Below are 15,488 nucleotides of genomic sequence, written 5' to 3'. Positions count from 1 at the left end.
TACCGAGCTCAGCTGCATTTTCCATGGGTAATTAGCTCACAGTACCATCTTGTTCTTTTTAATGTATCATTTGTACAGTTATGGTACTTATGAATGTGTCATCAGAATGTTTCCAGGCTGTAGTTTATGTACAGGATGACATAATCCAAATGACAGACCCTGGAGCAAAGGGACTATTCAATGTATAACTTCCAATAATGCTTGTGCAACAATGTGGACTTGACAGTATTGCATGGCTAAATAGAGTGATGATGTCATTGATTTAATACAGCTGCCTGACAGAGGGCTTTTCTATAATAGTCTAAATAGTGTCCATTTTAACAATATATATGGACTGGTGCCACTTACAATCATATATTATTATTATTCTGTTATTTTATTCTGTATATACTATGAATATATAACAAATGTATAGGATATGTAAACTTAAAATTATGTGGCACACATTTCATTCAGTCATGACATTAATGTTCAATCTTAATATCTTAATATCACATTTATTAGATTAGAGCTGGGCATTAGTTTGTGCAAACAGGCAGCAGTTGATATTTTCTGTATATATTATCCTACTTTTGTTTGTTAAAAAAAAAAAAAAAAGACAACATGAACACTTTTAAGCTGAAACAACAAAATAACACTTTTTCTTTACATAATATGTGTGTATACTTTGTATATTTATTATGTATATATAAATACAAACACATGTATGTGTGTATGTATATATATATATATATATATATATATATATATATATATATATATATTTTATATATATATATATATATTTTATATATTAAATGTATTTAAATAAAATTATATACATAATAAATATACACATAATATATATATATATATATATATATATATATATATATATATATATAGATAGATAGATAGATAGATATAATAGACACAAATCAAAGGAATCTCAGAATAGTTTTAGCGTATAATAGACAGTTTTCAGTATCCCATTACTGAGTTTTCTCACCTCTGTCAGAATGCCTCATTTTACATAGATTAAGAGGTGAGCGTTTCAACAAACCAATTACATGAAGATTACATCTCCTCCATAGTAAGGTACATTTCTCCCTCAAGGGTGGTATCAAGATGGGCTGCCAGATAATAGCCCACCCTTTGTTCTTCTCTGGAGAACTGTTTTAATTGCACTAGGGGTTCTTTTTGAGAAACGGAAAGCCTTCTTTCGCTGTAAATTGTGTTAGAGTTATAGTAAGTGTACATTTTAGACATGCAACCGTTACACAACCTCTTAATTTTCCTTGAATGTGTATAACTGCATTAAATGCATTCCATAATGCAATCGGCAAGCTTTCTCCAGTGGTGTATAGATGTGGAGGCCGCTGGTTCAGCCTCAGAGGTGGCCTGCTCTGAGTTACCAGGTCTGCTGTGTGCCTTGTGTGTTCAGTGCCAGGCACTGAGGGGTGTTTAAGGGTATGTTTCTGTGTGTGTGTGTGTGTGTTAAGCGAGGCAATGTTAGGGAGTCCAAGCATGACACAGCTCTAGTTGTACCAGGCTGCCCCGGTACACAGCAGGTTCTTTACTGTCTGGTGCTTTGGGTGTCAGGCATTTGTTCTGCAGCGGGTTTGCTGGAGGCATTAGAACAATTAAGAGTAATGTTGGAGGATGAGGTAACTGGGGATTTTTGGTTTCACAGATTATTGTTTTAATACTTCAAATCCTTATCTGTTTTTATATATCAGGAATCACTGAAGAATGGGAGAGCAACACATTTATTGTCAGAATTCTAGAAGCTATCAATCGTTCTGATCTTAATTATTCAATTCAATTTGTCACACTCGAAATCCATCGAGTCTTGGCTTTGAATCGATCTCACAGACAAATTAGCTCTTGTCTTAGAAGAATGCAGGCAGTTTTTTTTTCCAGGTTCTTCTGAAGGCTCTTGGCCGTCACATTCTCTGCCCACAGACTTTCTGAAAATGTAGATGATAACATCACTAGGAAATTTGCATTCTGCTGTGCAGGAATCCAGCAGGATAGACAATATAGATAAAAATCAAAGGTAACAATACAGACACACCTCCTAGAGAGAGATGCCTGCCTAACCTGCCTAACAGTTTTACTCAAAGCAAGAGGACGCTTAATGTAAGAGATTAGCACAAACCTGTACATTTCATTATTGCACAATGCTAATTTAAAGATGTCAAAATAGGGTTGGGTTGGTATGACGAACATTTCCTGACATGACTAATATTATGTCACAGTTTACATGTCAAAATAGATATTTTTAATGTGGAGAATAGGGCCAGTACATTATGATTATATGTTTTTTTCTAAATTGTTAAAATTCAAAGTAGATGTAATGACAGTGATAATTGCTGATGATAAATAATGAAATAACAAAAACCCTACTATTTTATTCAATTATGCCAATTGATTATATTTATGATTACATTTATACAGTATGTGTGTATATATATATATATATATATATATATATATATATATATATATATATATATATATATATATATATACAAACACACACACACACAGACATTATATATACACATTTTATATATATATATATATATATATATATATGATCATAATTAAGCCTAGTTAATATAAGTAAGCATAAGTGGATAATACAATTTTTAATAACAACAACAATAATAAGAAACCTTAGAACATTTATATATTAGTTAATGATGCCATTTGATATTTTTTTTTCTCTTTTTTTAATTTTTTTTTTTACATACAGGCTATATAATGACAATACGTTTTGTTATATTAATAATGTATATATAGATAACATTGTGATCATGTTTAAGTCAATTTATCAGCAGACATAGGAGAAAATATTATTTATATAATACTTCATATTATATAATATTATATAATACTTAATATTATATAAAAACTAATTAATAATAATACTAACAATATTACTACTACTACTACTACTAATAATAATTGTGACCATTTTACTAGATAGTTTTCAGAACTGGATCTTATTCTGTCCTGCCATTGTGATATTTTATATATGTATATTACAATAGATACATTAGAGCGTTAACGGTAAAGGCACTGATCTCCTGTAGGCATGAGATGTAGTATGCATGAGAGTGAAGCCCAATCGCACAGATGGCTCTCAGCGTGACCGATGTGGCAGGTCCTGAGAGAGGGAACACTTTCTATTCATCAAAATTTACTGAACTATGAAACATAATGAGCTGAGCATTACACACTGTGTTTCTCACTCGAGCACGAGTATGAGCGGATTCACCCACACACATATGCACGCGCACGAATTCCAGCTCTTGTAAATAAACAGACACACATATGGATGCGTGGCAGGAGCGGGGGCACCCACATTCACACAAACACACACACACACACTCATTGACAACATACTGACAGTATGTATGAGTTTATGGGTCAGTGATGTGACACTCAGTTATATATCTGAATTAAATAATGTATTATTTAAAAAAGTATTATAATGGAGTATATATAGAACATGGCTTGAACTATCAACTTATATATTTAAATTATATCATGTTATTTATTTATTTAGAAAAATAAATAAAATGCATGCTGACTTGAATGACTCAAATACACATTTTTTATAATGAATATGTTTTCAATTTGTGATATTTTATGAGACAAAAATGTCAAGGTCGTATAACTTTGCCTGAGATCGTAAAAAAAGACCTCATTAACAATTTTAAAACACTGAAAAAAAGTACTTAAAGGAATATTTCACCCAAAAATGAAAAATTCTGTCATCATTTGCCCACCTTTGAGTAGTACCACATCTGTATGGATGTCTTTGTTTTTGAAGAACTTTTGTAACCAGGCTGTTTTGGGTAACCTTTGACTCCCATAGTATTTTTTTCCCTACTATGGAAGTCAGTAGTGACCCAAAACAGCCTGGTTACAAACTTTTTTAAAATATAAATGTTTTTGGTTGAGCTATTCCTTTAATCTGCTCCTTAAATGCATTTACTAGTGACAAAAAGGAAAGAAATTTCAAAGTTGAAGGTCAGGTAATAATAAATATTAATTCACTTATTCGCTTATCCCTTTCATATTTACCTACAGACTAGACAGAGACTGGCAAACACGACATGACAAACATTGCAGGAAAGACCAGATTTTCATCAGTGCTTTGCAGTGTATAGTTCATGATTCACCATTACAACATTCCAAAGGGAGAAAAACGCAGTTGTGAGAGAACACTCTTAGCTGCAGACAGTAATGACAAAGATCTGTTTGTGGTACAAAGTAATGAACACATTTCCACAAGCCCAAAGGTCAAACAAAGGTCAGACAGCCTCCTTCAGTAGCAATCGATACCACTAAGGGTTTCAGCTTACTAGTTTGTCGCTTTGTTCAATAGTTCCAACAGGCTTCTATTGCTGTATTCCATTTGGTATAATTCTTATCATATATTAAAGAAATGTTCCTGGTACCATTCAAGTTAAGCTCTATTGATTGCATCTGTGTCACACTCTCTATTATCACAGACAACTCATTGACTCGTCCCTTGGGTGAAAAACAAAAACCTTGTTTGCAATTCACTTACAATAGCAGTCTATGGGGCAAGGCATTGGGTTAGAGAGTTCATTTTTTTGTGCTTACATTCTTTAAAACAAAAATGTGTTATTTCATTTGAACAGTTATCTGAAAGTGACCTTTTAGTGGTGCAATGCCTTGTCGCATAAATGTCTCTTTTAACAGCATTACTGAAATGTCACTAATTGGTAACTATATAGTGAAACAATTTTCAGATAAACATTAACAAAGAAGTTACACATTGAATTAAACATAGAATTTTTGAAATAGAAAACTAAAATAATATTATAATTCTGGTAAAATGTACAATATGTACATGTTGAAAAAACTGTAACACTTTTTATGTTTAATTTAATATATGTAATTTTATATTGTTTGTAAGTTTACTGTAAAATGCTGTCAAATTTGTGTTTTTGTCAGTAAAAACTATGAATTACCATATAATTTATGCCGAATATCAGTAAAGGATATCCCCAGAGAGCAAATTCTAAAGTAGGTGTATTAACATTATATAACTTTATTATGAGTTGTAAAATATACAAGCTTCAATACTGTAATAACTGAAACATTGTCACTGTATTTTTTACAGTGAACAGCACAGCTGCTGTTTTTTTTAAATATAATATATTATTTAAATATATATATTACACATGATCACATTCTACATCCCTAATCTTTCCCAATATCCAAACTTAACAGCTACCTTACTAACAATATTAATAAACAGAAAACTTAGATGTTATTGAGGAAAAAGTCTTTATAAATAACGACAATTGGACATTCTGAATCTAAAAGAATCTTTTTTCCTATTATAAAGAACCTCGGAAAGGTTCCATGGATGTTAAAGGTTATTAATGAAAGCACTCATGCCAGTAAAGAACATTTACTTGTAAGTGTACCTAATGTAATCCTTTTTGTATTTTACCCAAAAGATGTGCTCTTAATTTTTTTATAAAGAGCTGAATCTTGAATACTCTGTGACATTCAACACCCACAACAAGACAACACATTCAGACAGGCACTGTGGTGGCAGACCTGTACCTACTAGGGCTGGGCGGTATGACCAAAATTTTATTTCACGGTATGAGAAATTTTATTTCACGGTAACGATATCTTTCACGATATAGTTTTTTAAATGGGTAGTTATTCCAAAAAATGTACAAAAGGGCCTTATATAATAAATAAGTTTGAATATTTAAGAAAAGAAAAGGACTTGATCTTATTTGATTATTTTGTATTTTATTTTTAACCTTATAAATATAGTAAACAAAATATGATGTGGACAAATTTTTCTAAAGTAACATCTCACAGATATAAAATATATCTCAAGTAAATAACAGGAAAAGAAAACTTAAATATGAAAATATAAATATGTAAACACTTTAAGGAAATATCAAAGTTTTTCCTTCAAAATACAAAATATAAACAATTACAATTCTTTTATGAAAAAATTGAAAGTGATCACTTCTTGTTGAAAATATGAAGTAAAAAAAAATTGTAAAAGTATTCAACATTAAAAGTAATAAAAGTATTCAACATTACTGAGCTCCTGTTCAATTCTCAGTCGGCATTCTCTGTACGTTGTTGGCAACGCAACTTTGCTAAAGTGCTTGCGGCTCGGCATTACATAGCGCGGATCAAGGGTTTTGATTAGGTCTCGAAAACCCTTCTTTTCCACAGTGTAAACTGGTGGACATGTCTTTGCAAATAAGCATCGTAATTGCATGGGTTATTTCTTTCCATCGTTTTGAGCTTTATCCATACGGCACGGCTTTGGTAAAAGACAAAGTGGTTTAAACCTGAGGTAAATTTTTCTTTTTGGCTTACGGGCCGCTTGCTTGCATCTTTTAGCTTTGTGGTGGGTTTTTTTTTAAGGTGGTAAAACAGATTGCTTGTGCTACCGCTGCTAGGGAGTACATTAGCATGACACAGTTAGCAAATCACGTTTTTCTGCTCGTTATCAGATTTTGCAAACCCGAACCAAGTCCACACAACAGACGTTGCACCTCTTTTAATGACGAGTTCTCTGTTCGTTTCTCCTTTTCCATGTTTCACAACCTCCCAGCGTATCCTTCAGTCTTGCATTCAGCGGTTTGACCGGTCTCAGCCTCACGCGTGCTGCGCGTATGTTGGCCACGCCCACTTATTTACATTTCGCGGTATACACGGAATAAAAAAATCTTTTACGGTACACATTTCATTCCGCGGTAACGATATATACCGTCATACCGCCCAGCCCTAGTACCTACTCACACCTGTTTCACTGGCTCTTCACTACTTATCTAGAAGATGAAATTTCTGCTCACATCCCGCAGAGATCTATTCTCTGCTAGTGAATAGATTGGTGATCCTGGAAAAGAGAAAGACATAAAGAATGAAAGAGAGAAAGCCACAAAAAACAGTGAATGTAGTGGTGCTCAGATGAAGAGGTACTGCAGACAGCCAGCACACAAAAGCCTGATGAAATTCAGGGCTTTTTTAAGTGGAAGGTTTCACATTAAAAAAACACCTTTTTATGTCGAGCTGCCATGGTATGCGTTTCGTCTGTGTGCATGTATGTGAAAGATTTGTGCGTGGGAAAGCGCCACATGTGCAAGATCACATTTGTAAACGTGCACAGTGAATCAAAACAACAGAAACCATAGTTCATATTAAGGTGTACAGGGTTCTTTTACTTTGGACTTGGAAAAGCAAAAGTCTGTCATCCTATGTGACCGATTGCTACAGCTTCATCCTGTGCAGTTGGCATATGGTTTATGTTATTTCAAGGTGTGTGTGTGTGTGTGTGTGTGTGTGTGTGTGTGTGTGTGTGTGTGTGTGTGCATGTATTTTTTTTTGCTTTCGTGACATTTTTATTGCAAACACATGCTAGTTTCAGAATAAGACTTATTTAACGTAAAGAGAGGGGCCGTACCATGTATCATCCTGGGTCACATTCTGGAGAGGATGGACACAGATGCGTTCAATTAATGGTGCAAATCGCCACAAGTTATACCGCAGAAAATGAAGTTTAGAAAGAGCCCACTGCTTTTTTTTCCCCAGTTACATACACGGTGTGCAATCACTGAAGTTGGCATGTCTTGTACTTGATTCTGTTTTTCATTAATGTTGGTACTTATTACAGTACTACTTTGTTGCTTACTCAAATGGCATTAGGTATAGGTGGAGACATTTATGAAATTTAGCAAAGCTATAAAGTCTTCTGACCCAATTTGGGTTACACACCAACAGTTCAATTTTACATTTATGTATTTAGCAGATGCTTTTATCCGAAGCTTGGAACATTTGTGATGTTTATAATGTGATGTTCATTATTTTAAGTCTAACAGTATAAAATCAAATTTACACCCTATTACCTTTTCCCGGCAACACTTTAAAATAGGTAACACTTGTTAACTATTAACTACGACATTTCTCAGTAAATTCTTAATTTGCTGCTTATTAATAGTTAGTAAGGTAGTTGTTAAGTTTAGGTATAGGGTTGTAGTATATGGTCAGGTAGAATGAAGCATTATTATGTGTAATTAGTAATATGCATGCTAATAAGCAACTAATAGGTGTAACCATAATATAAAGTGCTATTTTCCTACTACACTGGTAGTTTGCACAACTTGATTTTGTTGAGTTCCACGTGTTCCTTGATCAACATTTTCGTTGACCCTGGAACAACATTGTGATCAGCTAATCAGATATGAAGAAGTTGTTTATATTTTTGTGTGAAGTTTAGGCTTACAATCAGTGCTTGTACAGCAGTGTAATAATTCATCTATGATTAAATGTGATTTTAGGCATTACTCATGGATAAGGTTAGGTTTAGGTGTAGAGATATGATCAAGACAAAATCTTTGGTTTAAAATGCTGTTCCGGGGTCAACAAAATATCTCAGACAAACTATTCGGACTCTGTATGTAGTAGCTTTTAATTGTCTCATTTGCACAAGTTTTATGGAGTTTTTTTCTCTACTTGAAAGTATTCCAGAAAGTCATTTAAACTTGAAACAACTTCTCTGTACTATCTCTTACAGCCTTGTTTTTATTCCTGACAAAAATTAAATATGGCGTCCTGATAAGGTAAGGCAAACCAATGTTTTATTGAAGCCCATTGTTTCAGTGTTGGCTGTTTAGTTGTACTGCTGTATTTCCAATACTTTAGTCTGTTGAAATCGAGGTTGCCTCAGCAATGTAAGAGCTGTGTGTATATTAGTGTATATCGGTCATTCTATTCTTGCATTTTGTGTTTATCCCTTGGTGTGTGTGAATCTTAGCCATGGGGAAAGTTTTGTGGCTGAGTCATTAGAATATTCATATTTTATGCCTCAGCCGTGGAATCCTGGCTGGCCTGGTGTCGGTGATTAAGATGATGGATGACAGAGGGTGTGATTTATGCAAACAATGAATTGAATTATGACTATAAAAATACTGCAGCAGAGTGTTTGAGATCTTTTTGAGACATTTGGATTAGTGTAATTTTATTGTGGGATTTTTGAACGTGACTGATAGTAAGGACTTATATAAACTATATATATATATATATATATATATATATATATATATATATATATATATATATATATATATACATATATATATATATATATATATATAAAAGGACTTTTTTTTCTAAATGATTAAGGGTAAATTGGTCGATCTTGCTGAAAGTTAAAAATAAATCTCTACATTATCATATATATGTATGGGGTTTGTATGGGTTTTTTCCACATTGTTTTGAAGGAAGGATATTTGGAAAAATAATCAATACTGACAGTAATGAAAAACAAAATTTGTTCAGTTAAAAAAGTTAAATAGGATTCTTCACCAAAAACCCCCCCCAAAAACCTCAACATACTTGTACATTGATATTAATATAAAATGTTATTTGTGCACCGAATCAGCATGATTTCTGAAGATTCTTGTTACAATGAAGACTAATGTAATGGCTGAAGTCAAATTCAGTTTTCCACACAGAAATAAATAGCTTTTTAAAAATGCATTCAGATAGAAAAATTTTTATTTTAATAACATTTCAAAATATAGACTGGTTTACATAAGACACTCTAAAAACATGACAAAATGTATATATGTGGTCTGTTTTTATGGTGTATTGTTGTGTATTTGTTCTATCACAGAAAAGAATTGCTTAACTGTGTCACGACCCATCCTGTCATCTGTCTGTGGTGACTCACTCTGCTCTCTTTCTGTTTCCTCAGAGGTTTCCCCTTTTAGGACTTTCCTCTCATAGTTTGTTAGAAATCTTTAAGGAAGTGCCTCTTAGCCGTTACAAACATTTAAGAGAACTTTGGGTAATTTACTGGTTTCAGGTGACCTGCCTTTGATGCAATTAGAGGAAGCGCTTCACAAGCAGATGGCTCTAAATCACGTTGTGACCATTAATCACATGCACATGGGCATCCTGCCTGAAGGCTAATGCTAATGCTGATTTACAGTTAACCAGTTGTTTGAAAGTATGACTGATGGTTTTCATTTCTTCAGTTATGTAATATTTAATAGAAGCTCAGCTTTAGGTACCTCACTCTCTGAATTCAATTTACAGCGCCGGCTTTGAGGAAGAAACCTAACAAGGCTTAATACACAAAATAAAATTACTGCACGCCCAGGCATGTTAGCCAGCATGCTACATAGCGCTGCATTAGTTAATAAGCAGCATCAAAGATGCACAAGCTCGTAAATCAGACTGGCTTGCTGTGTTTTTAGCTTTTAGACTGTCTGTGAGGCCACTGCATAGCAATTAATTACTGTTTACACATACCCTTAGGTGTACCATAGCAAAATGAAGTGCTGTGAATCACGTTGACTAAGCTAACTCACTGCTCTTCTGAGATTAGCCCTTATCTCCAAATCAAAATACAGCCCTGATGTGGTTATAGCTGCAGTTTTTCAGAAAGGTACCATCTGAGTCTCAGGTTTCTCACTCTATCCTTGCCATCTAAAGCTATAAATAGGTTTCTACTCTAGTATATCCAGAAAAAAACTGCCATTTTCTGTTAGTCTTCAGAAAGTATGCTCCCAACTGTGTCTTGCGCATTTCCCTTAGGAAGTAGGTTGTAAGCGTCTGCAGCACATAAGAAAGAAGCAATATTCCTGTGTGTCTGCCTGACCAACCAAAAGCCTTGTGGTGAACGGTCAGAGTTGCACAAACGAGTAAAAACGTTTCCATCCAATTTAGTCCATTCACTCTCATAGCCGAGGCCGAAAGTAGGGCAGCCAATGGCTAAATGCTGAGCTGCCTGGGTAAGCCTTTATGCGAATGGAACGATGGGGTTGAAGCTGGCAGTCGTTTCGATCTGGAAAGGATAGTGACATAGTCGAATCAAACAGACGCACTGAAAATCCACTCACCGTAGCTTCGCATGCACCAGACCGCATTCTTTAATGAGCCTGTCAAAAAGAGAGTGACCATCTGGAAAACGAAGTATTGGATGGAGAATGTCATAAAATGTTGAACTTTTCCTCTCCACATCAGCTCAGGCGCGCATTACCGAGCTGTGCTTTAAAGGAGTTATTTGATAAATTCTTAAGAAATTCTCCTTCATCTTTTGAGATAAAAGAGCTTGATGCACTATGAAAACATACTTCAGATTTCAAACATTCAAAACTTCATTTCTGTGTGGAATGTAATTTGAATCTGTCAAAATATAATGCAGGCTTATGAACTGAAATTCATAGAAGGATGGAGTTGTTGGAAACTGTATTGGAGCTGACAGCAAACCCAAACTTTACTGTGAGCACAGGAAAGTGCTTTTATTGGTATTTTATATGAAAACGGGGCTTGGATTAAAGCCTTACAGGTACAGTAGCGTGGAAATAAAAAACAAGTTGTCTTTTCTTTACAGCAATGAAAAAAAACAGTAATGTCTGGTTTGTAAACAGATTATTCTTTCGAATTAATCATTCATTTTAAGCTGAATCAGTTCCCATAACTGATCTAGTCAGAGTGTTTTACGCAGTTCACTGGAAAGGAAGATTATAATTATTCATCAAAATGTCATCTTTTGTGTTTCACAGAAGAAATAAAGTCATACATATTTGGAAAAACATAAAGATAAGCAAGTTGTTATTTTTGCCTGAACTTCACTGGTCAATGGTCAGACAAGCTCACGATTTTTTTTTTTTCTTCAGTTTTTAAGTTAAGAGTGTGAATAATAAGGAAATTAAAGAGCAGTGTCAGTTAATTGTAGAAGGTTGAAGCGTCTCATCAGTGACTCATATACACTATCCTCCCACTCCTACAGGCATTCATAAGAGGTGACAAACGTGCTGATTTCTGTTTTCTTATTTCTCCAGAGAAGTTAGTAAATTCTGTGCTTGCACAAGATCTGTGGATTAAAAGCTGTCATTGTTTTAAATCACACCTGCAGAAAACTGTCAGATGATGAACTGATTCTCCACTGAATCATGACTGATTTCAAAATGTGATGAAACTGAATGTAAAGTCATTTTAAAGGAAGATCTGACTCATTTAGAAATCACCATGTATTTATCAGATGACCTATATTTGATTTTAAGGAAACATTTTTAAAAGAAGAAGTAGGGGTTATTTCGTCTACTTTGTGAATACCCTTTTATTTTAAGTTTTTATTCTGGGCCTCCCCTTGGAAGACAAAGTTACATCAGTGAACATCAGTTTGTGTTGGCAGCATCACAGTTACCCGCATGATGACTGAGTTCAGTAGTTCAGCATTGATTTGTGTGACTGTCCTAGCCTTTATAGAAACATTGCGGTGTAGAATCTGGTCATGTCTTGTCAGAATAAAAAGTGCAGTACATGCAGTGAGATCTTTGTTGTTTCTGTCAGCATTACGTACAGTTAAGTGAAATGTTTCAAGGGTTGGTGACAGAACTGGTTCATATTTAACAAATAGTGGGTTTTCAGATATGTGGCAAGAAATATTTTTTTAGTTGTCCAAGCCGAGGTGATCTAAGAAATAAATCACTGTCATTTCAGATGGCTAGCTGGATCAAATGAATACTAATGAGAATGAATCCATAGTCCGATGATTGAATGTTCCACGGCACTGCAGCATACCCATCCAAAACACAAACCAGTGTAATTGTTTATATTAATGTCAGATCAGTTTTGAAATTGGTTCATTAGCAGTGTTTTTGTCGAATGTGAATTTTACCACAGTCAATACTGATGGATAACAAGCTGTACTGTGTAATGTGCCAGGAAAAACAACGCACACTAACATTCAGAAGTATGGAGTCTGTCAGGTTTTTCACCAAGGGTGCATTAAGTTCATTAAAAATGACTGTAATGAATGACTTTTAAAAATATTACTATTTCAAATAAATATTCTTTTTAATTTTCAGTTCATGAAAAATCTGCTTTGCCACTCTAGGAATAAATGACAGTTTAAAGTAAATTTAAATTGAAAACAGTTATTTTAAATTATAATAATCTTCCCAAATATATAAAAAATGCATAACTGGTCATTTTCTGCCAGGACGTTATCTAGTAATTTTATGGACACTTACGTTAACCCTAAAAAACATCAAATTGGGTTTCTCTGAAAGTGTAACAATGCCAAAAGCTTTTCTGTAAGGGGTAGGTTTAGGGGTGGGTTAGAGGAGACTAAAACAATATCCATTCTTGTCTTATAAAATCTCAGAAATAAAGGTATGAAAGCTGTCACTGGGACAGTACCTTTTCCAAAGGTACACTTTTGTACCTATTAGGTTCAAATATGTACACTTTAAGTATTAATATGTACCTTTAAGGTACCAGAATGGACACCACAAACATGTAGGTACTGCCTAGGTACTGTCCTTACTGACAGCTTTTTACTTTTCTTTCTTTGTTTCTGAGAGTTTATAAGACAAAAATTTTTGAATCTTGGAACTTTTTGGATCCACTTCAAATGTTGACTATATATTTATATACACACACACACACACACACACACACACACACATGCAGACAATTCCATTATGTACATTGTGGTATGTTTGATCAAATACTTTTAGTCTTGATGATCATAAGAATCTGGTTTTAAAATAGATAAAAAAAATCCTACCAACCTCAGGCTTTTGAAAGGTACACATGACAAACGCATTGCACACAGTATTTCACACTGTTACACCATCACCAAATGAAGTTGTCAAACCTTGCTGGAGTTTACAAAAAGGTTAGTTTTGGTGATTTGATAGTTGTTTTTTGGGATCCTTGTCAGAGTTGGCCTCTCACTTGCCACTCCGGAGACGTTTTAGTCTCTTCTCTGAGTACGTCGATAGATGTTTACACAAAAATAGCTCAACACGCTAAAGGGCCCACTTGTCAAAAGAAATCAGCGAACAATAAAGCAGTGCCCCTGCCAATCCCTCTGGCTTTTGTTCAGAACTCATGCAACCAGCCCATCTGTCCTGAGATGCTCCCTCTGAAACGCTCCTGCCTGGCTCCCTTTTATATTAATCTTCCTGCCAAGCGCAGCAATTCCCTATGGTAAAGTTGCACTGTAGATTGGAAAAATGTGTTGTGTGTATGCTAATGATGAACCACGCACAAGGCCTTTATGAGACTTCATCTCCATTTCTGAAGTGAGATGCTTTTAAAGCAGGTATGCCTACGTATTACAGGCTATTTACTTTTGAACCTCGCGACAGGTGCCTTATTCAGTATCGAGCACATGTGAAGGGGATTCTGTGATCATCGTTCTAAAATAAAAATGCAAGACTACGCTACCTGACTGAACTCTCTCTAACTGAGGGTCTTGTGCAAGAGGCAGCAGCACCTGTCAGCTGTAATTCTTGCATTGATATTGTTGTTTAACATCGGTTTCTTATACGCTGCCTTTGACATGGTGGCCTATCGCCTTAGGATGCATTACGCAGAAGAAAAGAACAAGCTTGTTTGAATTACGTTCTGCATGAGGGGTTATGCCACTGCAGCTCCTCCATGTCTGATGGATGTGTTCTGGCAGCATTCTGTAACAAAATACACATTTTTTCTACAAAATTATGCAGATTCTTGGTGGTTAAAGAAGATCAAAATAGATATTTGTTTATTTATTGCTTCATTTAATTTGCTCATTTCTTGTACTCAACCTCTCCAACCTTCCCTGTTCCACTGAACATCGTGACATTACTTTAACACTTTTCATGTCTACATATGTCTTAAGTCTGTTGTACAAAGTTGCACTTTTTTGTTGTTTACAAGTCTTGCTTGTCAGATTGCTCACTCCAGTGAGATCTTGCATAAAAATCTATGGCAGACTTTTTGCCACCAGATGTCTGTATGTCAGACTGTGTGATATACATCTTAATGAAGACTTTGGTCACGACTGACAGCATTGACTAGGCTTTCTGCCATCCTTGCTTTGACGCACCGAACTGAAATCCAAGCAAGCCGTTTGAATAATGTTGGCAATGATTATCTTGGAAAAAATAGTATATGTAGTCTGTTATGCGTGACAAAAAAAAAAAAAGAATTAGACACTTTTTGAAATATATATTTATAAATATTATTCTACAAAATATTTGAAAAAATATTAATTTTGAAATAAATTTTCAATATTATTTTTACATATAATCTATTACGAATGAGTTTGAATGAGTTTTAAACTTGTGAAACCACGTGTTTCACCTGTGTGTAAATATATATATATATATATATATATATATATGAGAGAGAGAGAGATTTTATTATTTTTATTGTAATTTAGTTAATTTTATTTTATTTAAATTGTGTAGTTTGTAATTATTATTATTATTATTATTTATAAAGGCTTTGGCCTTATATATGCTAGAATATTACATGCTATTTATATGATGTATGTTATTTTTTTATATTTTACATGAAACGTGATCACAACAAGCATTTTATATATATATATATATATATATATATATATATATATATATATATATATATATATATATACAAACACATTTTATAAACACTTTTATGAATATATT

Source organism: Puntigrus tetrazona, chromosome 18 (genome assembly GCF_018831695.1).
Source record: "Puntigrus tetrazona isolate hp1 chromosome 18, ASM1883169v1, whole genome shotgun sequence".
Classification (NCBI taxonomy): domain Eukaryota; kingdom Metazoa; phylum Chordata; class Actinopteri; order Cypriniformes; family Cyprinidae; genus Puntigrus; species Puntigrus tetrazona.
This window is presented reverse-complemented; position numbering follows the sequence as displayed.